Source organism: Pleurodeles waltl, chromosome 7 (genome assembly GCF_031143425.1).
Source record: "Pleurodeles waltl isolate 20211129_DDA chromosome 7, aPleWal1.hap1.20221129, whole genome shotgun sequence".
Taxonomy (NCBI): Eukaryota; Metazoa; Chordata; class Amphibia; order Caudata; family Salamandridae; genus Pleurodeles; species Pleurodeles waltl.
Genome location: NC_090446.1, coordinates 1137624763 through 1137649174, shown reverse-complemented (window position 1 = coordinate 1137649174; position 24412 = coordinate 1137624763). Strand labels below are relative to the sequence as shown.

The 24412-nt window shown below is 45.9% G+C and overlaps 1 protein-coding gene across 2 annotated transcripts in view; it reads left to right on the top strand.

The window, feature by feature from the left end:
- UNC13D (unc-13 homolog D) overlaps window positions 1-24412 on the top strand; it is an 876342-nt gene that overhangs the window by 111983 nt on the left and 739947 nt on the right. The gene's annotated exons all lie outside the window — the stretch shown is intronic.

Genomic DNA, 24412 nt, shown 5'->3' with positions numbered 1-24412 from the left:
TCTTGCTGCCTTTTCTCTCCTTTAATCCTTCGTTCTTGCTGCCTTTCTAGCTTTTGGCCCATTTTCCTCCGGTTGCCTTTCCCTCTCGTTTTCGGCTCTCCTGCCTTCCCGCCGCTGCCCCCGTGCGGCCCGCCCCTCCGCTCCCATTCGTTGTCCCGCCTCCCGCCTCCCAGCCAACCCCTCCTCCCCCCCCTTCCCTCTTATGGCGGCCGCTGGCGCGCCAAAGGCAAGCCCGTCTGTGCCCGTCCGCACCTGGACCGCGCCCAGAACCAGAACCCCCGGCACCCAGCGCTCCCAAAATCCCCAGCTCTGCTACAACGCCGCGTTCCTCCACGCACTCAACCCTGGACGCACCACCACCTGCTTCCAAGCCAGCCCCAAACGCACCCAGGGACCCTTCACCTGCCAAACCTGCAAGTATACCTTCCGCCGCAACGACAATCCGTCCACCAGTCCATGCCCCAACAACCACCTCAAGTGCATCCTCCTCAACGCACGCTCGTCCACAGACACGCCATTGAACTATGGGACCTCCTGGACTCTACTGCACCCGACGTTGCCTTCGTCACAGAAACCTGGATGAACGCCTCATCTGCTCCTGACATCGCCCTAGCCATACCTCACGGCTACAAAATCGCCAGGAAAGAACGCACCAACCAAACCGGAGGAGGAATCACCATCATCTACAAAAGCTCCATCAACGTCACCACCTCCACCGAAGATACCCCCCTCGCCGCCGAACACATGCACTTCCAGATCCACACCGACCCCAGGACCACCCTCAGAGGCACTCTCGTCTACAGGCCCCCTGGCCCACGCGCACCATTCAGCGAATCCATCACAGACTTCATCACCCCGCACGCCCTAGCCTCACCTGACTACATCCCCCTCAGGGACCTGAACTTCCACCTGGAGAAGAACAACAACACCAACACCGCCACCTTGCTCGACAACCTTGCCAACCTCAGCCTCAAGCAACTGGTGAACACCCCCACCCACACCGCCAGCCACCCGCTCGACCCCATCTTCTCTGCCAGCAACCAGGTAGCCTTCAACTACTCCTCCGAGATACACTGGACCGACCACAGATGTGTTCACTTCACTTTCAGACGCAAGACCCACCACCTTCGCACACAACTAATCTCCCGCAGACCCTGGAACAAAATCTCCACAGAACACCTACTTTCCACTCTCAACCACAACCAACCCGCCATCACCCCCGACGCCAACAACGCAGCCCTCCGCCTCACACAGTGGATCACCAACTGCGCCGACAACCTCGCCCCCCTCAGAAACCTCCCAAGACAGACTGACAGGAAACCCCCTTGGTTCACAGACGCCCTCAAAGAAACCAAGAAAACCTGCTGCACCCTCGAAAAGACCTGGTGCAAAGAACACACCGCAGAGAACATGTCAGCCCTCAAGACCGCCACCCGCAAACACCACCAGCTGATCCGCTCCACCAAAAGGGCATCCTTCAAAGAGAGACTGGACAAGAACACCCACAACAGCAAAGAACTCTTCAACATCGTCAAAGAGCTCTCCAATCCCAACGCCAGCTCCAACACCATCACGCCCTCACAAGACCTCTGCAACTCCCTCGCCACTTTCTTCCATCGAAAGATCACCGACCTACACGACCGCTTCGGACCCCAGATCCCGCCGACCACCACTGAACTCACAGCCCCAACCATCACCCTCACCGCTTGGACCCCCATCGGCCCCGATGAGACAAGAACCACCCTGAACACCATCCACTCCGGCGCCCCATCGGACCCATGCCCCCATCACATCTTCAACAAAGCCGACGCAATCATCGCCCCCTAGCTCCAGAGCATCATCAACAGCTCGCTCGCCACGGCCACCTTCCCTGAGAGCTGGAAACACGCAGAAGTCAACGAGCTCCTGAAGAAACCTACAGCGGACCCCAACGACCTGAAGAATTTCCGCCCCATCTCGCGCCTCCCCTTCCCGGCCAAGGTCATCGAGAAGGCCGTCAACAAGCAACTGACCAACTTCCTCGAAGACAACAACTTGCTCGACCCCTCCCAGTCGGGCTTTAGGGCCAACCACAGCACGGAAACCGCCCTCATCGCAGTCACCGACAACATCGGAACCCTGATGGACAACGGTGAAACAACCGCCCTCATCCTCCTTGACCTCTCTGCCGCCTTCGACACCGTTGCCATCGCACCCTAATAGCCCGCCTCCGCTCCACTGGTATCCAAGGACAGGCCCTGAACTGGATCATCTCGTTCCTCTCGGACTGAACACAGAGAGTCTACCTCCCGCCCTTTCGCTCAGAACCCACCGAGATCATCTGCGGCATCCCACAAGGCTCCTCATTCAGCCCCACTCTCCAACATCTACATGAGCCCCCTCGCCAACATCACTCGCAAACACAACATCAACATCATCTCCTACGCCGACGACACCCAGCTGATACTCTCCCTCACCAAAGACCCAGCCACCGCCAAAGCCAACCTGAAGGATGGAATGAAAGACGTCGCACAATGGATGAAGCTCAGGCGCCTGAAACTGAACTCAGACAAAACGGAGGTCCTCATCCTCTGCAACTCCCCGTCCGCCTGGGATGACTCGTGGTGGCCCACGGCCCTGGGCACCGCACCCACCCCCTCTGACCACGCACGCACCCTCGGATTCATCCTGGATCCCCTTCTCACCATGACCAAGCAAGTCAACGCTGTCTCATCCTCTTGCTTCCACACCCTTCGAAAGCTCTGGAAGATCTTCCGCTGGATCCCCGCCGATACCAGAAAGACTGTTACCCACGCCCTCGTCACAAGTCGCCTGGACTACGGGAACACCCTATACGCAGGAACCACCACAAAACTTCAGATACGTCTTCAGCGCATACAAAATGCCTCTGCACGCCTCATCCTTGACGTACCCCGCCACAACCACATATCCGCCCACCTGAAACACCTGCACTGGCTCCCCGTCAACAAAAGGATCACCTTCAGGCTCCTCACCCACGCACGCAAAGCCCTCCACAATAAGGGCCCCGAATACCTCAACAGTCGCCTCGCCTTCTACACTCCCACCTGTCAACTTCGCTCTACCAGCCTCGCTCTTGCCACCGTCCCTCGCATCCGCAGAACCACCGCCAGAGATAAATCCTTCTCCTACCTGGCAGCCAAGACATGGAACTCCCTTCCTGTCCACCTCAGGACTACCCAGGACCTCCTCGCCTTCAGGAAGCGCCTCAAGACCTGGCTCTTCGAGCAGCAGTAACCCCCCCCCCCAGCGCCTGAGACCCTCACAGGTGAGTAGCGCGCTCTATAAATGCCTTGAATGATTGATTGATTGATTATTTTTCCCATTACTGTGCTTCGGGGTGTCCTAGGTCACCCAACAGATTGCTATCTGCCTTTTAGCTAATACTCATGTATGAAAAGCAGTCATCCTGATTTTCATTTTACAGTTATTCCTAATAGGGATAATTGTAACTGTAACACCACTTTTCCCCAGAAATCAGCTACTGACGGACACACCCAAACCATATGAAGAAAGTGGCACCACATTGCTGACAGGCTGACGATGTGCCAGGACCGAGCCTTGCAAGCTTTGGGCCATAAGATACGTTTTGTGTAGATAGTGGAAGTGTATTATTTGATTTGGTGTATTTGTGGGAAATATATTTAACCTGTTTGCATGCTTTCCTTCCGTCCGTCGGTTAAAGTGTTGCTGCCATGTCATTCACTAGGCCTGATAAATTAGACACATTTGTGAAGATATAAATTGGTGATTAACGCATGCATGCTGCCATATTATTAATGTTGGACATTACTTCCGGTACTGGAGGTTGCTCTGGGAACATGGTCCAGATTTCTCTAGTTACATGTGGTATTCATGCATGGAGTGGGAATTGTCCAACACCTAGGTTAAAGGAGTCTTGTGCTTGATCATATTTGAGAAACTGTTTATTTAGGTGGAGGTCTCCTACTTTGCATCACTTCCCCTTTTCACCATTTTATCATGGGCATATTCTTACTATTATCTTTGTTTGGTATCAGTATCCACAGCAGGATGTCTGGATTATATGGTATTTTTTTTCATTATAATTTTACCTAATCTCTTCCAGATCACGTCCGCATGTCTGACCATGTATGGGAAGGTTAGAGGTGTGTTCTTCCACATCAATAATGGTTCCAGTCACAGTATTAAAGGCATGCATCCCTGTCAGTACATCCTACTCCCAATTATCATTCGGAACAAACCAGTGTACTATATGCTCTTAATTGAGTAGCAGCATAATAAAGCAAACTATCGGAGAGCCCAAATGCACAGCGTTTCAATGTATCCAGCTTTACTTAAATAAGTTTCATTGCCCTGGCCAGCAAAGTGCTTGCATACTTTACCACACCTTTTGAGGGAACTACTCACAACCACCCCTTCCTTATTTGACCCATACTCATGATACTTTAACTGAATCACGCTAAGAAGCAGAGAGCTGTCTCTTCAACTGCTCTAGGTGACCTTCAGTTGCTGTACTGGGTAGTGAAGAATCCATGAAGACTGCATTGTTATTTCTGTGTCGCTGATTTTGTGCAAATGGAGGAATTTGTGGCCCATATGAGCAAGGCAAAATCTTCACAGTAAAAAAGTGAAAGCAGAGTCTGCTTTCTGCACACAGCAACTATATTTTCCACCTTCTGCAACAAAACACAAATTACCCATTATATAAATAGCACAAGAGTTTCCTCATAGCACCCATCTTCAACAAAACCAATCCAATCCCAAACTCTACCTTTCCCATCAAATATGCATGACACAGTGCTAAGGCTGATGAGCATTCTAGTGTTAGTCACACAGAATTTGGCATCTACTCATCTCTGGCCGTGTTGAATGCACCAGTGTATCACAGTGCATAAGCACAGATCTTCTTGTGATTTTGTGTTAGCCTAGTTCGTGGCCATAGTGGTGGGGACTGCTTTTTGTCAATGACATTCACTAGCACCTGTTTACTTTGTTTTTGTGTTGAGCATGCCTGGATCTTGCCATGCCTTCTTTGAAGGATATTACCAATATGTATTCCTCTTCACTAAACTGGGCTGCAGCAGATGTGCACAGCTAGTATTATCAGCCTGCAAGTTCTGAGTCCTTATGGTATGTGCTGAGCTGGGTGATCATGTTGGCTTAAAGCGATTGGTGCAGCACCCACAGCATTCAGCCTTTTGGCCAGCCACCATTCAGGATGATGGATCGCCTTCATATTACCTACACTTTTTCCATGCTGCTGATGGTGGGTTAACTCCTGCTGCATCAATTCTTGCCCCACGTCATAGTATGAGATGTTTAACTCTCTTTGCCTTTTCAGTGAGAATTGTGGTTGCCTAATTTTTCATTTCTGTGTGTTTTGGCTGCTACCAAATTCTTGGCTCAACCATGATATAATTTGTGTAATCTACCAAGGCTTCCAGATTCGTTTGTGGCTCTCTTAATGCTAACATCTGAAGGATAGAACATTTACACTAAGTGTCATTTGTGCCCTCACTTCTTGCGTGGACCATCTATATATTTGCTGGTGAGCTATTGGTGTTGAAGTTGTTCACACTCTCACTGTCCTTTTACTGAGTTGGATGCATCACAAATAATTTCTAATCTGGCTTTAATTGTGTGCCCACTACCATCTCAATGCCATGATCACCTTCCATATTCTCTAGGGTGAGGAATAGTTTGAAGGTTTCATACCCAACACATTGTATCAATAGTGAGCATTTCACACCTCAATTTGTCTCCACAGTGCCCCTAAAGTAGACATTCAGATTCACCAGTAACAACACAGCGCATCTTGGGGCAGCCATCACAGGAGCATCCAATTCACAGAGGCCCCTCAGGGTTAGCCTGAGCCGAGTGTAGTGACTGATGGCACTGCTATTGTCCGCTTTATCACCCAAATCACTTCGAATCATTGTATCCGGCGTGCCCAAAAGTCCTACACTGCACAAGGGATGTGGAAAAGAGATCTGGTTTGTGGCAGTAGAGACCCAGCACACTCTTCGTTATGTTGTTACTCAGTGCATACATATGTAGATAAATGCCAGTTGCTCTATCGGTAATGCCAGACTCTATACAATGAACTTGTTTGGCTGTCTCCAACACAGAATGGCAGCAATGCACACCAAATAGCCCTTTGGTCTGTGTCAATGGGTGCACCGATAGAAGCAGAAAAGTGAATTTTATATCACTTTTTGCCAACTCTGTACATGCCCCACACACCCTCCCAACACCATTGCACATCTACAAACAAAAACTGGACAACTGTATCTTCCTAAGACATAAAGTCATACACTTTAGGCCATGAAAGGTGATGTATCTTTCTAAATTCTCTTGCCATTTTCTTGGGAACCACACCCAGTGGGGCTATCATGAGGTCATGTAACGGCTAATGATCAAATGGAACTGCAATTCACCGTCCGTTACTTCCTTGGCCAATTTCTCTCTCACCACATGAGGCATGTCTCAAGCAGATTTCAAATTGTCCACAAACCTTCTCAGCCTGGGTCCCTGATTCCTTAGCCTGAAACTGTCCCAGAAGCCCAATCCCACCATCACTGCTGCCTTTTTGCCAGGTAAAAAGGTGATGAAAACCAACACAAGAGAGAGTGAGAAGCGGAGAATACCGGCTTACCTTCTCAAAACTTAATCATAATGTCGACCTTAAATCAAATGTAGGGAAACATCATAGTTCCAGTCATATCACATATTGTTTTTAATTTTGTCTGAGGGCACCTACAACAAAAGGTACACAAGTACAAGGGCGTCCTCTAGGCAGTTTTAAATAACACTCTTTTGTTTTCCTAGTTGATACACAGAACATACTTTAGGTGCACAAACAAAAATACCTGACCTGTTCTGCTGTAATCAGGTATGGAAGCACAACCTGGAGGCACTAGGCACCAAGGGTGGGATCCCTATGATGAAGCATGGTGGGTGAGCGGTCTTTTACAAAGATAAAAAGAGTCTTTTTGAAACACAGAAACAGGTTGCATATATCAATGAAAAAATAATATACCTGCTTTTGTTGTTTTGATTAGGTAAAAAAGTAGCCACAAAATACGTTTGTCTACCATAACTAGTGTAAACACCTCTGTTACCAAGCTGCTGCTGCCGCCCCCTCTTCCCTGGCTAATGTGTGCATAGCTCCCTTGCTTCCTGAAGCACTGTATGCTCCCCCCCATGTGTTTATATTTGCATGGGTTCAGTGTACAGTATCCACAATTTAACCCCCAACCTACTCCAGGGTTAAGCCCTTGTCCCCTTCCCCAAAAGCCAAGGATGGGACGTCCTAGGAAGGGTTGGAGTTGCATTGCCAAACCAGTAACAGTATGCAGCGTTGGTAGTGGTCATGTTGGACACATCAATTGAAGCCAGAAATTGATGTCCACTTCTTCTCTGGGTTTATCTGGTTTCACCCCTAGTCTGGCATGCAATTTCTCATCATAGTATAGCCATGCCAGGCCCCCAAAATCTATATGGGCCTTCCTAATTGTATTCAGATATTTAAATATAGACACTGATCTTGTGGGGAATCATTCACAGTATGCACTTGGGTAAATAAGAAAAGTTGGGATCCACGTTTCAGTATTGGTATGGACCCTTGGTCTCCCTGCCAGATTCCAAGCTTCTTCCCTTGACCCTTCTTTAGGCTGCACCTACCTGTGTAATAGTTTGTATCCACAAACTCACCTTTCCCTATTTTCCCCTTTATCTTGTTGGATAAATGTGCCCCAAAGGCATGGATACCCCCATATGAGGGAATCTTTACAGCCCTTCTGATTGTTTTGATTTCTTCTTATCTTTCTTTTGCCCTTCACTGCCCTCCAGAACCTGAACTTTGTCCACCGTACTAGTTTCAGGACATTTCTGTGACTCAACTTGCGCCTTCCTAATGGGGTCTTCAGCTAATTCCCCATATGTCCTACTTCCATGTCCATACCTTTGTCTACTGCATTTGTGCCCACCCCCTTTGCCACCATCCTTTGAAGCCTTTTCCCTACCCCAATCCTCCTACACTGCCACTAATCTGCCTCACCTTTCTGTAACCGGAGTTGAGCAGCTTTCTTCCTCCCTTCTCCACCTTTGCTCTCCTGCCACCCTGGTCTATTTCCTTCAGGTGTTCCTCTTCTGCCTCTGCCACCTGTAAGTCATTTGTTCCTGACAGGCAGGTTAGGAAACCCACCTTCTTGCACTTGCTTCACTGGCCACACACTCAGTCTCTCTATTCATGCAAGAATTTCACCTTCTTCTAATTACCCATCCTCATAGTCTAGTTCAGTCACTTCTTCAGCTTCTCAGTCATTTCCAACACCACTCACCCCAGGACACTCAACATTCAAAACAACCACTAATAAATGTTGTCCACTCAGTTAGTTGCCAATTTGTGTCTGTCTGTTTTTCCCCCGTGACGGCAGGATGGTTGCACCAAACCTCTCCCTCTCTTTGTTCTGGCATACACAGGTTGCTCCCACCCTGGCCGGTGGCTGGTCACCTTGTGTGGCCTCTTCCACTAGGTCTCCCCCAACTCCCATAGCCCCACAAGTCACCCCAACCTGACGGAGCTGTGTCCTGATGCTAATGTGTCACTGGCATATTGGCTGCTTCTGTTGTCATCTAGTGGCCGTACCCATTGCCCTCCTATAGCTCCTTACCTGTTCAGCCTAGAATGCACCTCACAAATTACAAAAAAATTCTCTCTCTGCTATGGCAGCACTCCCCATCTGATGATAAGACACTAGCCCTTTGATCTGTGTCTATTGCACTGAGCCTAACCCTTTTCTTTTCATTCAGTTTAGAAAACCTTGGCTTCTCTCGTAGGGGATTTCATGTATAGTCATAAGCGCTGAATAGTTCCGCCCACCTGCGGGGACCCCAGAGCACTTTTCTGAAAATGTTTTCTTAAGTGTTGATGTTCGCCTTCAGGAAGGCCTGCAAAGTCACTTAAAAATGTCATTATACAGCCTAAAGGAGAGGCTACAAAGGCCAACATTCTTCATCCTACTTGGTTGAAAAAAGGGTACTGTAAGGTAGATATGCATTCAAATTCATTAATATTTTAAAGATTTTGCAGAAAAAATCTTTCACAAACCTTTGTGCAATGTTACATAAGGATGTAGGAATGCAGGGCAGTGTAGCCCATAGGCTGCTATTATACAGAATCAAAATAAAGATGTGCTTTAAGAGCAGATGGTCCTCCCATATCCCCATCATGCTTATCAAGAGGCAGTTACCTCAGTTCTTTTTGTATGCTTTACTAGCTAAGATGAAGAAGTCTATGAATTATCAATACTATTATTATGTCTATTCCACTGGGGAGGAGGAAGGGTTGCTTATGACTATCATAGAAATACCTTTAAGAGAGTAGTGGAGTTACAGGTAAGAAACCATTCTTTCTCTCGTAGGGTATTTCCATGTATAGTCATAAGTGCTGAATAGATTAGCAGGCCCATCCCCCTGAGAGCCGTGGAGTAAACAGAACAATAGAGTGATATTTATTCATGCAAAGAGATTTCTAAGAGAACCCTGTCCTACTGGAGCATGTGTCTTAGCATCAGAATCAAGACAGTAGTGCTTGGTAAAGGTGTCATGGAAATACCCCTAAGACAGAACTGGAGTTACAGTAAGAAACTATTCCTTCTGTCACCAGTCCCCTTTTCTTTATTTTGAACAACTGCCCCACCTCCTCACCCCTTTCTGTATGCATTTAGCTGGGGTCACAACATTTTGGACAGTCCTGTGCTGATATTCCTAATGTGGCTGCTTTTGAGATGTAGTGCCATCTGCAGATTCTTCAGCAGCATCGAAATTGTTTTCACGCTCACTGCCTCTGGCACCTCCTGTTGGTTACTTTTTCCCACCACCTGGACTTGCAGTTAAGTCGACGCGCCCTCGCATGTGCCATTGCTTTGAAATGGCCTCTTACTACACCTCTGCAGCTCGCCTCTCTTTGCCATTGACATGACTCACTCAGCCATACTCTTCTGCCCGACCCTCCTGCTGGAAGCAGGTAAGGGCTTCAACTGTGAGACTTCCGTGAGCAGGGGTGCTAAGCATGGTTAAAGACTGCATCTTCTTATTTTTTACCGGCAGTGGGGAACATACCAGAACAGCTGCTGCTACCCCACCAGCTTCCACCCCTTTCAGCCTCCACATGTCATCCCATGTCTGATAAAGCACAGACCTGATCAAGGCATCTCTGTTCACTTCAAGAGGACCCTCAGGACCTCTTGAACAGGTGTGCTCTTTTCCACCATTCTGCCCAGACTAAACCACCCTGACTACAGACGAATGTGCCTACAGCCTTCTCTCACCCTCCTCCAGAGAAAACGCACCACCTACCAAAATGTACAGAGGATCAAATGCTTAACTACTCACAGTGTGATTAACTCTGCGCTGTCCTCCAGAGGAGACCCAACCGCCACATATTCCCACCCATGAATTATCCCATCAAACCTTCCCCATTGGGCCTGGTCTGGAGTAGGGGTGGGCAGTAAATTCTGCTCAGCCGGCGGAGTTTAAAGAGCTTTGCCTCTACATGCTACTCTTGGAGCATGGATTCCAGTAAAAAACGCAGAGTTTACTGGCATCCACCCCTAATTAAACTTGAAAAGGAGGTGTGGCCCATTGCTGTCAAGTGTTGCCTATTTCAGTAGATATACAAAAAGACTAACGGTTCTTAGAGTAGTACCCTGGAAGTAGGACAAAAATTACCATTCATGTGCTGAAATTGCATCCTATTGCCCTGCGCAGATGAAAAAAACTGAAAACTACAATTCCCATGTGACATCGCTGCAATTTTTTGGTTTACCGGCGCACAGCTGCCTCTGGGCTTTAGCAGGCTGTGGCCACAGAGTGTGGAGTGTTCTAGCTAGGATGACAGCCGCCTGTTGGTATCTGCTGCTGGCGAGGGTTTGTGGCCCAGGGGTGGGGTGGCAGTCGGAATCAGGTCAGCTACCTCTCCTCACCCCACAACAAAGGCATTGAGCAGCGTGCAAAGCTCTGGGAGGAGCAACCAGAGTACAGTGAGTGCAGTCTGGCGAGGGGGGGGGGTCACAGTAGGCAAGGGCCATGGTTTTCTAACAGCCACCACTTCTGCATACAGTGACAGCATGCCTAGGACCCTGCTGTGGAAGTGCAATTCACTCACTCCTAGTTTTGGAGCAATTGCAGTGTTACAAGTGAGCGTTTGAGATTGTTGTAGTGTTGATCCAACTTGGACTTTCTGCAGTTTGAATTGAACTCCGATAACATTAAATAGGGTCACAGAAGGTACTGAGTAATTTTCTTTTAGTCAGATAATAGGGAAATGAGAGGTTAAACATCCTCTGGTTCTTAAGCTGACCTCACACCAGCAGCAAGAAGGGAAGACGCCTTTAAGTGACAACGAGACACTTTTTATTTTGTTGCATACTGCCTTTTCAATAATTCCCAGCCTTGCTCTTCTCTATTCCGGGCAGGCTGTTAGTGTAACAGAGGTCTGCAATCTTTGAATTAAACCATGCAATTTGTTAGCCTGCATGCACGTATGCCCATAATTACAAGAGTTCCTGAGGGCCAGACAGCTCCTTACCCGCGTCAAACCATGTTATCAGAGATGGGGCGCCAGGAGAACTGTCTTACTAGCAGTAATATAGGGCTGAGCGGAACTCTGCGGAATCTTGCTGAATTTTTATGTAACTCTGTGGAATTCTACTGAATAAACCTCCGGGAGTTCTGCCCACCCCCTGTCTGGACCGCCAAGTGGAAACCACCCCATGAGCCCCATTCACACAGCAATCAGTGCATACAGTGGCGTCTCTCAGAGGCCCAGACAGCACATTTTAAAAAGATGGCCTAAAGAAATATACAATAGCACATGGTTCAAAGAGCTGTGGGGCAGGTTAATAACTCAATGTTGTGAAATAATTGGAAGGGCAAACCTTTTCATTAAACTGCTCGAGTCTGTGGCTTCCTATGAAGTCATCCTTCTTGGTTGCCACCACTTTAAGACATTTTAGTGAGCCACTGAAAGTGTCACTGCTTTTCATCTCAATAAGCTAGTTTCAATTAACCATCTTTAGTTGCCCTCACAGGAGTTGACAGAACTTCGTCTGCACTAAGTAATTTTCTTCCGTTAACACATGGCTCCTATGCTGAAGATGTTTTTAATGATGCCTACATGCTATAAGCCCTACCATGCTACTGGAAGAGAGCCCAGGAATTCTTGTGACAAGAGTTTTTTTTTCATGTAGGGTGGTACTCACATTGTAGAATTACCACGTAAGGCTATCATTTTAAAAATGACCACTTTCTACATCTAGCATTCCTACCTTTGCACAGGTTGTCTTCTACTAGTCTGTGCACAGACATGAGACAAGACAGCATGAGTTACTTTGTCCAAACATATACATAAAAAAATACATACACACCCATCTCTATGGTGGATACTCCAGACACACTTTTAGCCCTAGCTGTCTAAACATATATTTTCCTAAGGACCACTGACTGCTTATCTTCCTTCTTCTGTCTGTAGAATCTACCCACGTATAAGGAAAAGAAGAGAGTACGGTCTAAGGAGTTGAATTGAGTAACCTTTGTGGTGACTGTGTTACCCGTAGTCAAAGATCCTCTACTATTTATAACCCTTTACGGTGAGGCTCTCTGCCAGTAATCAGGTAACCTTCAAATGGATCCCCCTCGAACACAGAAAGACAGTCACACACCCCTCATCACCAGCAGACTGGACTATGGCAACCCATTCTATGTTGGAATCAACAAAAAAATGACCCGCAAATTGCAAAACATCCAGAATGCTGACGCCAGACTGGTCCTCGACAAACCCTGACACGGCCACATCTCGCAACACCTATGTACACTGCATTGGGTCCCCACAGAGAAAAGAATCACTTTCAAGATCCTCACCCATGCACACAAAGCCCTCCACAACACCGGACCAGCCTACCTGAACCAGCGACTAAACTTCCAAGTACCCCACAGGGCTCTACGCTCAGCCCAGCTCTCTCTCGCAGGAGTACCCCACATCAGGAAAACCAGCACAGGAGGACGCTCCTTCTCCTACCTCGTGTCCACCGCCTGGAATGCCCTACCTATCCACATCAGACAAACCACCTCCCTCACCAGCTTCACGAAGGAACTTAAGACATGTCTTTTTTAAACCACCTTACCGGTATACGCTACACTCCCCCACCCACCTTGAGACCTTAATGAGTGAGTAGCTGCACTTTGCAAGCACTTATTGATTGAAACATAAACAGAACATAAAATACTTCATTTAAATAGTTTTTCATAAAAAACAAGAATTTCATCAAGTTACAAGTAATCTAGGGGTCCAGAGAGTTAAGACCCTTTGTAATGGCCATTATGCAGGTTCTGATGCCCCGGCTATTGAAGATTTTTTTTTTTAGCATCAGGATACAAGCGGTCTTTAAAAACAAGCAAATGCAAACAACATGACTGATGTCCTCCTTTGTAGCGCCTCATAGCCTACATGATTGTGGGCCACTATATTTCCAAGATTTTTTATCGGTTAAGGATGGCAGGACACCAAACCTGATGTCCATCAGTTTCGTTTTTAAATAAACGGAGTCGGTCGTATTTAGATACGCTGATGGCTCAAGTTTGCGGTATGACTGGATTACCATCTAGGCATGCGTATGACTGGACGGCATGTGTTTATCATTTATAAATGAGTGCATTTTTGCTATTTTTTTATTGTTTTGCAAAAAGCAAGATGGGGTAAGATCAGGCTCCAAAGGTCAATTGTATTTGGTTTGTTTATGCTAACCAGAGAAATTTCCGATAAGGGAGCAAGGGTTCTTGTCTACAGACTGCCATAAAGCATTATGGAGTGGATTAATTTGATTTAACCGAATTTTATATCACATTTTAATAGTGGCATACTGCCTCCCAATGAATTGTTGCAATAATCCAAACTCCAGGCGGACTTGCGCAGGTGATGCGCTCTGAAGCAGTTGAAAAACTTGCTTATATGTGTTTGTTTGCAGTTTGTCCAAGGTTGTAGTGTCAGTTCCATTCGTGACCGCACTCGCGAAGGCGACCGTTGGTAAGAATGTAGCTACAAAAACTGCCAATAGTGGTTTAAAGCAGGGCCCATCTAGCTTTTTGGCAAGAACGCAGAAGGCGTGGGTCAAAGCATTTTCCTTCCTCGGTAGACGCTGCTTATGCGCTCGGACGTTTAGCTTCTTGTCTAGATATAGCTGCAGGTAATCATAGCTGCTGACTTCCTCTAGTGTCTTATCTCCCAATGTGATAAGGCCCAGGTCGATTCAATACGGATATTATTTTTATTTTTCTTGTGTTTATTTATAACTTGTTACCTTTGGAGTATGCTGCTAGTTCTAAGAGTGATTGCTGCAGCACCACTGTTGTGTGGCTGAGTAGGACAATATCATCCGCGTAAAAAATATGACACAACAATAATGGGCCACAGTGGATGAGAGTTAATCTGGTCAAGCCCTGGGGACAGATCCCCCATAAACAGATTGAATAGATGTGGGGCTAAAACTCTGCCTTGCTTAAGGCCCACTTCTGCTGGAATTCTCCTCGAACGTCTTGAACTGTCCACTAATTTGACTTGGAATCAGCTGCTCAGTGGGGCACAGTATACGGGAGCCCCCACAGTCTGCGCTGTAGAACACCTTAATCCATTCGACTGAATGCTGCTTTAAAGTCTGTGAAGCGTAGATGTAGCTTTTTCTTTAAACCCTCCGATTTGTCTGCTATTGCTGTCACGGCCAGAATATTAGTTGTAGTTCCAAATTCTTTCTGGAATCCTGTCTGATTGATAGGCACAAGGTTGTTATTGTTCTACCAATCAACTAAATCCTCCAGAATGAGTGTTGCCTCTGAGTCTATAAGGGCAATCAGCCTGTACTTGGTGGGGTCGGACCATTCGCTGTCCTTGAACATCGGATTTATTATTGACCCTCTCCAGCTGGTTGGAATTATACCAGTTCTTTACACCTCGCTATGCAGCACGGATATCGGAATTGCCCAGTATTCGGGGTCAAGCTTCTAGATTGTCTTCAGAATACCATTCGGACCTGGTGCCCCATCGGTTTGTCCTGCCCTTATCACTTTCGCCACCTTTGTTACTGTATAACCTAGTTTGACTGGAACAAGTGGGCAGCTTGGGATGTGGCGATGGTTTGGTATATCTGGCAGTCTGGGGTGTGGCAACAAGTGTTTGATATTTCCAACGGGCCGCTTCTGCACTCAAGATTCAAGTTTCAGGTATGTGAGCCATCAGTGAATGCCTTGGTCAGATGGACTACATAGACTCTCTCTGGAACGCCTGAGTAGTTTATTACCCGTGGATTTCTATTGATACCATTTATTGTTTTCCAGAAGATTCTGGTGTTGGTTTGTTTGGCATCGTAAAGTAATTTGGTCCAGAACTTGTCACTGATTGCTTTCCTATCCTCCCACAGCTGTTTTTGTAGTGCTTCCTCAATGATTTAACTTGTCCCAAACATGATTTGCAGCATTGGGTTTTCTAGCATTCCTTACTGACCACCGTATCTTATTTCTCAGATATAAGGATTTGCCAGTTAGGCGTTCTCTTCCTTTGACTGCTCCCCATCTGGCGGAGGTTGAAACAGAGCCACATAATAGCAACCTTCTTAAAAAGGTTGTCCAAGCATTAGCTAAGGTAGTCTTAGATGCGCAGCTGGTCTTCAAAATGGTCTTTGCTTTATTGGCTAGCCTTGGTAGTGAATAATGTGTCCATCCTAGATGCTTCAAGGTGGTTGTGTTAATGTTTATGTCTCTTGGTGCTGGCATGTGCCATGAAGGGTTCAAATTCAGCTCTAGGTATTGATACAGTCGGTCGCTACATGTCATGTATTTCATTAGATATTTCCTTAGATGCTGGAATAGCGGAAAAGAAAGAATTGTGTAGTCTATTATTGATCTTGAATTCACCCCAAAATGCATGAACGTTGGGGGGGGGGGGGTTCATCCTGGGTTCTGCCATTAATTACTCTGAAGCCTAGATGTTCAAGGGTAGTGACTAATTTTTTCCCCTTTGGGATTAGGGCACAGCTCAGATTGGACAGCCTAAATTGCGTATTCAGCTGCCAGGTGCTCATCTTAATCCGGGGTGCATATTAGGTTTGTAGTAAAGTCCCCTGTCACAAGGATATCCCTAGTTGGGTTTGTAAACCTTATTTGCCTTAGCTCAGAAATTAAAGTGTTAGAAAGTGCAGTCTTTTCTTTTTTTGTGCATTAGGATGGAAATAGACATTAAATAAGATTCCAATATTTGTATGATTTTTAAGTGCTATGGTAAACTTGATGGCTTGTAATTTGGGACTTGCGTTGGGTAGTCGCTCAGTGGTGACATTTATTCCTGTGGACATGTAGACAGCAAGCCCCCCTTTTGGTCTCCCAAATCGGTAGGACTTTCTGGCCTCAGCATGGTGGAGGATGTAACCGGCCATTTGGACTGGATCGATCAGCCAGGTCTCTTGAAGTGCAATGATATAGAATTTTCCCCAGTTTAACAGGGCGCTCCCTTGCAGAACTCACACCTTGCTCCTGCAGTGTTCCATGAGAGGTTACGTAGTGTGTTTTCCTGGGGTTTGCTTGTAACATCCATTAGGCGATTGACCTGAGGTGTTAGTTGCGCAGAATGTCACTCGCCTTGTGATGCATTTAAGGTGGAAACCAGCCAGTACCATTGGTCTTGATTCCCATAGAGATGCTGTGTGATTTTCTTCTTGTACTTGTTCCTATTGAAACCCAAGCACTTTGTAGAACTGAGTACACAGGGGTAAGTTTCGGGAAGTGGCTTGATCTTAGAACCAGTTTTAGTGGAGGAGAGGGATAACGTGGCTTTATAGGCTTAGAGAGAACTATAACCCAGGATTCAAATTGTTGAGCTTCGCTATTAATTAAGAGCGCTATACCATCAGACCTTCCTGTGGTTAGTGTTTGCTCCAGCAGCCTTTAGTCCTCGCTGGCTAGAAATGTGATGGATAACAAGTCAGAGCATTTAATTTGTTTTTGTATTTCTGTGAGCAACCTCATGATGTTTCCTCTATTCAGTGCATCCTGGTGTCATCATGAGGCGTTTTGATGGGGGTTAGAAGGACTTGGAGCTTGTCATTTTCTAATTCCCATGAGAGATTTGGTGAGGCTGGGGAATGTTGTAAATTGCCCTCGTCCTTGCTTTGTGAGTGTGTGACTTTGTGTGTGCCCTCTGTACTTCTGGCATCATTTTTTGATACGATATTTTCACTTTATGGGGAGATCTTTGGAAGGCCTTCCCTTTGAGCAAAGCCATGGAGATTTACCTCCAGCGAATTGCAGGAGAGTGTAACAATACATCCTGCTGAAAATAGGCCTTCATTGCATTTGTCCCTATATATCGTGCCTGCGTTGCTGCATGGAAGAACATTTTCAGTGACCCAGTTCGACTCGTGCTGAGATTTAGTTTTTTGGGGCAAAGGGAATTGTCCTGGATTGCACAGGGGTTTGCGTACATTTTTAAAAACGCATGCTCGGCGACCCTTCCGGGAGCTCTTTGCCATGTTGTTTTGCAGTGGTTTCAGGCCCCGTCTGCATTTTATCGATTCTATCTGCTGTTATTTGTGATACAGGCTGTGGGAGCGAATGAGCCCTGTGTCCCTCCTGCTCACTCTGTTCCGAGCCAGGTAGTGTTATTATCCGATCATCTGCCTTCTGTGGCATGTCTATCCTGCCCATTGATGCTCGTGAAGAATCTAATGAATCAGGACACATCTGCTTTGATACTGGTGCTTCCATATCTTCGTGTTCGGCACCTCTAAGTAAGGCTGTAGCTGTTTTAGCAATTGCTGAGTCCTGATATATCTGCCAAGTTTTGAAGATGGGATATCATTTGTTGTTGCACCCATCCTCCTTCGCCTGATGGCGGGTGTTTCTTCTTGCCTTCCTGGCACATTTCTTCGGTCTTTTTGTTTCCACTATGGTCCTAAGTTCCCACTGATCAGTAGGCCTAGGAGTAGGCAACTCTGAAGGTTTGGCTGCTTGTGCCAAAGCCATTGTATCTACCAGGTTTTTGCCTGATGGACGGTCAGCACAATTCCTGCTGTATATCTGGTGTTTGAGCTTCAGAGCAGGTGTTCCAGCCTACGCTGCCGGGATCACACAGCTTGTGCTCTTTTATAATACAAGTTAGAATGGCTGGGATGGAGCTTCACTTATCAGTGATTGGGCCACAACTGCAAATTTCTTGCTGAACTGGGGGTGTTATTCCTTGTATGCAGACCACTTCCATCATTTTTTCCAGTTGCTCTTATTGATGGAGATATGGTTGGCTATGATGTTCATAAGCTCTATCTGAAGATCTAGTTTGTCTGATTGCATACTTAGGGCGGAGATAGTGGTTTGTAAGATGTTTAGTAATGAAGATTCGAAATACTGTCCACCTTTAAGATGTCGTAGTTCATGTTGCGCTGAATGTCCACATCTAGATCGTTCTTATGACTACTTGCCCTCAATGCTGCGTCGTCTACCTTGTACTGTGCTGAGGGTGGTGTAGCCTGTCTAGGTGACTTAACATCCATATTTGGGTGTGATTGTTTGGTTCGGTCGAAATGACTCGAGATTTGAATAATTAAGTGGGTGCATTCTTCATGGTGACTAGCCATGTTGATGGTCTTCACTTCCATTGCTTGTACGAGGCCCGAGTTGTTTGTTAAAGAGGTTGAGTGCAGCCAGTTATCCTCAGCAGCTTTACCTGCATTACTTGCATCCTTGCTTGTGTCGCTCATCTGTGCAGGTGACCTGGTTGGTGGCCTACCGGAGTCCAGTAGTTGCTCAAGCCGTGGCTTGGAGTGATGCTGATTTGTGAAGTGGACCTGGGCCAGTGTCGTGATGTTACGCCCACCGTGACGTTACACCCATGTCTGCGGTTGTTGTGCGCGCACCCTCTTAAAAGTGTAAGTTAGATTGTTGGTCGGGCATGTGGGAACCGACGTTTGGGGCGTCCGTGGTGTTGGCAGGCTCTTAACGTTCTCTGATGTTGTGTAGGTGACTGCACCAGGGTCGTTTATAAATGTGAATTTATTGACACTGGGACATCCTGTCATCCACAAAAAGTGTTTGAATGGGTGATATCAGTGGGCAGACCTGACCTACATTTGCTTTTGTCAGATTTGCTGACATGCCATCAGTCCTGATCATCCTAGAGGGACTTTTTTTGTTTTGTTTTATGAGTCCAGGTCTTATGAGGGGCTTGTTGTCTGACTTTGCCAGATCTCATGGTGTCTGCTGATTATATTGGTGTTAGGCTCCGTACCACGGGTACCATAGGGACTTTCCCAGGGTACTTTGGTAAGCTGTTGGGCGCTGCCTTATCTTTCCTACGTATGCGCTCACAACAGGTGTTTCCAGCAACTTAAAGGTGGGAGGGCACGAGCGCACCTTGACTTGTTGTCACTCGCTATTTTCTCTTGGTTGAACAGTGGTGCACACATGCTGATCAGACTACTGTTCTCTTACTGCTTCTACATGCCCTCACTCTCTCTGTTCTGTCTAGTCATCCCCATTTTCCTCTTTCCTCAGATATCATTAAGTCACCATCATTGGAACTGATCTACCTGCTCATAGTCTATTCCGGGAAGAACAATCATCTAAATATTTTGACTGGATCTTATACACATAAACAGACATCCTTTTCATAACTAAAACCTGACTATATGATTCTGAAACAACATACCACAATACAGAATATGAAATCATATTTCGAAATCCTACCAAGAAAGGAGGCGGACTTGCAGTTGTCTTAAAAAAAAAAAAAAAAAGTAAGAACAAGCACTGAAGATTGTACTATATCTGAATGTGAATCTGTGCTGTTAAGGTATTCTCCATCATTTACATTCTCCTGCTGTTTCGGACTACTGCTGAACATCAGCACTGTCACAGATGCCTTGACTGATGTTGTGACAGAGACCACAGTAAGCCACAACAACCTCTGAACATTTTGTTAACCATCTCCTACTAGCAGACACAAGAACTACCTTCAGTTTCAAACAGCTTGTGACAGGGCAACCACACTACAGGACACATCCTGAATGTAATCTTCCTTTCCACAGAACATGCTACAGTAACAGTAAATGTGCACACAATCTGGAGTGGCCATCACATCACCTTATCCAATATCAATCTCCCAGCCAGAAAAGCACAAACAGGAAGGTCTCAGGGCAACAGTAGACACAGGCACTGAAAGACACTAAACATCTGAGCACTCGACTCATACCTTGACCAAGATATCCTCCAACAAACAACAGTAATGGCAGAGCTCGATAGCTGGTTTACCGAGGGCTGACAAACAGATTCCTTGAAGTGCAAATTTTAGATTTAAACACAGAAAATGGTCCCGTCTCTGAAAGAAAAAATACAAATACTAGGAAAGGAGTTTGGGATACTACAACACAAATGGAGAAACTCAAGGAGCAAGACTGACTAAATCACCCAACTACTCCATAACAGGTCTCTGATGTGGATATACCTGGCAGCCACATGATGTCTCCGCAGCGTCCTCCCGAAACATCCAGAGCTAGGGAAAATTGAATTAGATTAGGCAAGGAAGGACTACCAAGGAGTGAAATGGAGGGGGGCAGACTGGGAAGAAGGGAAGGAGGAGAGACAGAGAAGAGGTGTGGACAGAAGAAAGAAAAGACAGAATGGGAGAGGGGGAGGAAAGGAGAAAGTTTAAAAGCACAACTTGTGCCACTCGCCTTCAAGGATTCCGAAATTCTAGGAATGCAGGAAGAGGACCCATCGAATACACATTGCCCATAACCCTACGATGCTGAGCCAGGTGACTTAAGGAGAAGAAGCATTATATAATGCAGAGACATTCTATGACCCAACACTGGAGGATTAGAAGGAAGCCAATGGGAAGCAGAAGAGGAGGATGCTCCGGAGTTCGAAGACTGCTGGGTTCCCACACTCCACCACTGATGTTACCAGTTCTACCACGGTTCTGGGAAAGAACTGTGGCATCTGCATATATGTGGACAAAGGCAGGGAAATCTAGAGCCTGTAGCTAAACAAATGTTCTGTGGGATTCTCTTCCGTCATTCAGAATTTTTATTTATTTCTACACCTATGGCACGTTTAAGCTTTTGGCACCTCTAGGTCCCTAAAGAGTTGGGAAACTTGACTTACCAGAAAGGAGATGCAGGGTTGTAGATGAGGGGACAAGGACACGTGCCTACACACTACTAACCCAAAACGTCATTTAACTAACCACAAGCGACAAATACAGGGAGAAAAAAGTACCTTTACAGATAATGGAACAAAAAACAGGCTAAAGGAGAGGATGTAGGACTATAAATAGAGAAGACTGGATACAGAAAGAAAGAACAGAGAGCAACCAATATACACAGTAGGTTCTATCGCTGTATATGGAGAGTGAAGAAACACCCGAAGAGAGGGGTCATGAATAGTTGTGTCATCCAAACAAAATAATAGAATACCTGTATCTCTGATTGATGGTATTGGTGCTTATTTTTTACTTAGCTCACTTTTTGTGTGACCTGAGGGACTGACAGGTAGAGTGGCTCACGGGGGAGGCCAAAGAAGTTGCACCGGGGCAATGTCCAGTTCACATTGTCTGAGCTTCTGAAAGAAGAAGAAACAAGAGGACGAGCGCAATTGTTTTTATTTTTCCATGTTGTGGTCATTTTAAGTCAACAATAACATTAAACCATCCTTCTCAATAGTGACAGCCTTCTGTCTGTCTGTTTTGAACCAGTTCAATCCATGTAACAAAGTTATATAGATTGGTAATGGAAACCGCAAACATACAATGCTGCTCTACATAGAACACAATGATAGACTGTCCGCCATAGAACTACATAGTTATCGCGCTCTCTCTCTTTTCTCTCTCTCTTTTTCAGAGGTATGCAACCCAGAATGCACCTCCACTGAGGTTTCTACACTCACAAGCCTTCTGCTCACACTCATCTCCAAAGCAAAAAACAACAAAACAAAAAAAAAACAGAATAAAATAAAAAATGCTCAACATACAAAGACCAGGAACAGCAGAACACAAGATGTAAATAACCAATATTCACTATCCTCCTTCTGACCGCTATATTGACACTGAATTTATTTAACTGGTCAAAGCAAACAGGCCATGTGGATCTTCAGCAGACCCCACACTGTCAAATGATTTTGAAAGTATTGTTCTCACCACATGCCCTGGGCCTATAGCATGGAACATACACAAATCTATAGACGCCAGATCCTTTCCCCCAAACTGAAGACCGCCTGTATCAGACCACTTATCATGAAACATAATCTAGATCATCTAGCCCTGCCAATTGTAGGCCACTCTCCAATAGCCTATTCGGTATTTTCCCAGATCTCCAACTTTGTTGAGGAAAACAATCTAACTTCAGACCAACCACCTGGGTTCTTCCCAGGCAGATGCACAGAATCAGCCTTGATAACCAGACGTGGGAGGACCTGGAACTAACAGTGGTGAAGTACATATCAAAATCATGACGTGATTCCCAGTGCACAACCTTCTTTGTATATGTATGTGTTGCCCAGTATCATTTGTTTACCACCAACTGCAGCTTCGAGCAGTTAGATCCTTAGTCCATCTGTTTCGCTTTATTTCTCATTCTACAGTTGATATAAATTGTGGTACAATAGTTAAAATGTTGCTTCATTGAGTGCTGTGCTTCACTATTGCAGTCGTGAACCAAGACTTAAGGGATCCTATTCAAGAAGCATGCTCTACCCAATTAAATCCAGCCCAATGCTGAATAACAGTGTGCAACTTAAAATTATTCAGTGTACTCTTCTAAAATAAATAATAGAGTGTAATGAAGTGATAGTGCTACAACTCCTAGCCCTATCAGCAGACTTTAACATAAATTTTTATCAGACACTAGCGCTAGAAACCCTCAGCCTAGGAGGAAGCGTTATAAAGTGGCTATCATCCTATCTCAAAGACAGGTAATGTGTGACTTGAATAGTTTGATACAACCATTTACATCAACTCCTCACACCTCACATTGCGGCATCTTACAAGGATCAAGCATCTCTCGTCTGCTTTTCAATTCTTGCCTCACCCCATTACTAGATCTGACCAGTTCATTTAACCTTGTACATTATAGCCATACAGACGACATACAGATTATTTTGAAACCGGAAGCTTCTAAAACAGGGACACGGCTGGACTTGACAAGTGTCCCCAAGTCATGGATATATGTTTGATGACTAACTGTCCTAAACTCAACCCTTCCAAAACTGACATCCTCACATGTGGACAATGAAGCCGCTTCCAACCATCTGGCCCAAAGAAATAGAGTTTCAAAAGTGACATCAAAGAAGGTAAAAAAACCTCAGCGTGACCACAGACACCGACTGTGCAGGTTAAACAAAGTCATGAGAAAAACATTCTACGTGATGCAGACACTATGAACCATTTTCCCCATCTCGGGTGCCCTCAGAAACTACAGGCAATTCCCACACTTGTTATGTCTTGGTTAGATTATGGAAATAATCTGTACCTAACAGTGCTGTGGTTTCTTACTATGCAAATACCAAGGGATCCAAAACACTGCAGCAGGACTGACATTGAGCCTCCATCCAAGGGAACACACATGTGCTTCAGACATTAATCTGTTTACAACTAGCCAGACGTTCAGCCTTTAAAGCATTTATCACCCATACAGCCATCAAAGGGAAACGTCTGTGATTCCGACAAGCTAAATTCAAACAATACTTCCAGAACAAGACATGCAGCTCAATTCTAGTATGGTGCCTTATTCTTCATTTCTATAAAAGAAAGTTCATTGATGAAAAAGTATTCTCACTGACAGTGTCAAAAGTTTGGAATTCTTTATAGATATGAAATACAAAACCATCCTAGGTTTAGGAAGAAGTAAAGACCTGATTGAACCCAAGATAAGGACCCAGAACCAAGTTATCACCCTTGGCATTGCTGAAGTGAACAATATCCAATGTGAGGTCAGAGCACCTGGAAGGACCCATATCACACCCCCATCTCAAAAAACTACACTGGCTCTGGATTCAGAAGAGATGCCAGTTCAAGATGCTGACTCACACCTAATAAGGACCTACACAACGAAGGACAAGCATGCATTATCAAACACCTGACCTTCTACCAACTGGCCAGACTCCTATGATCAGCTTTCCTCTTCCTCGCAGACGCCCCATGGATCCATTGAGCGAACAGTGGAAGACGCTGCTTCTCGCACCTGGTAGCCGAGTCCTGGAACAACCTCCCCCTACACCTCAGGACCGCACCACCACTCCAGCGATTCAGAAGAGAACTAAATACCTGGATGTTTGAATTATCATTACTTCACGCAGCAGCATACAGCTCCAGCACCTTAAG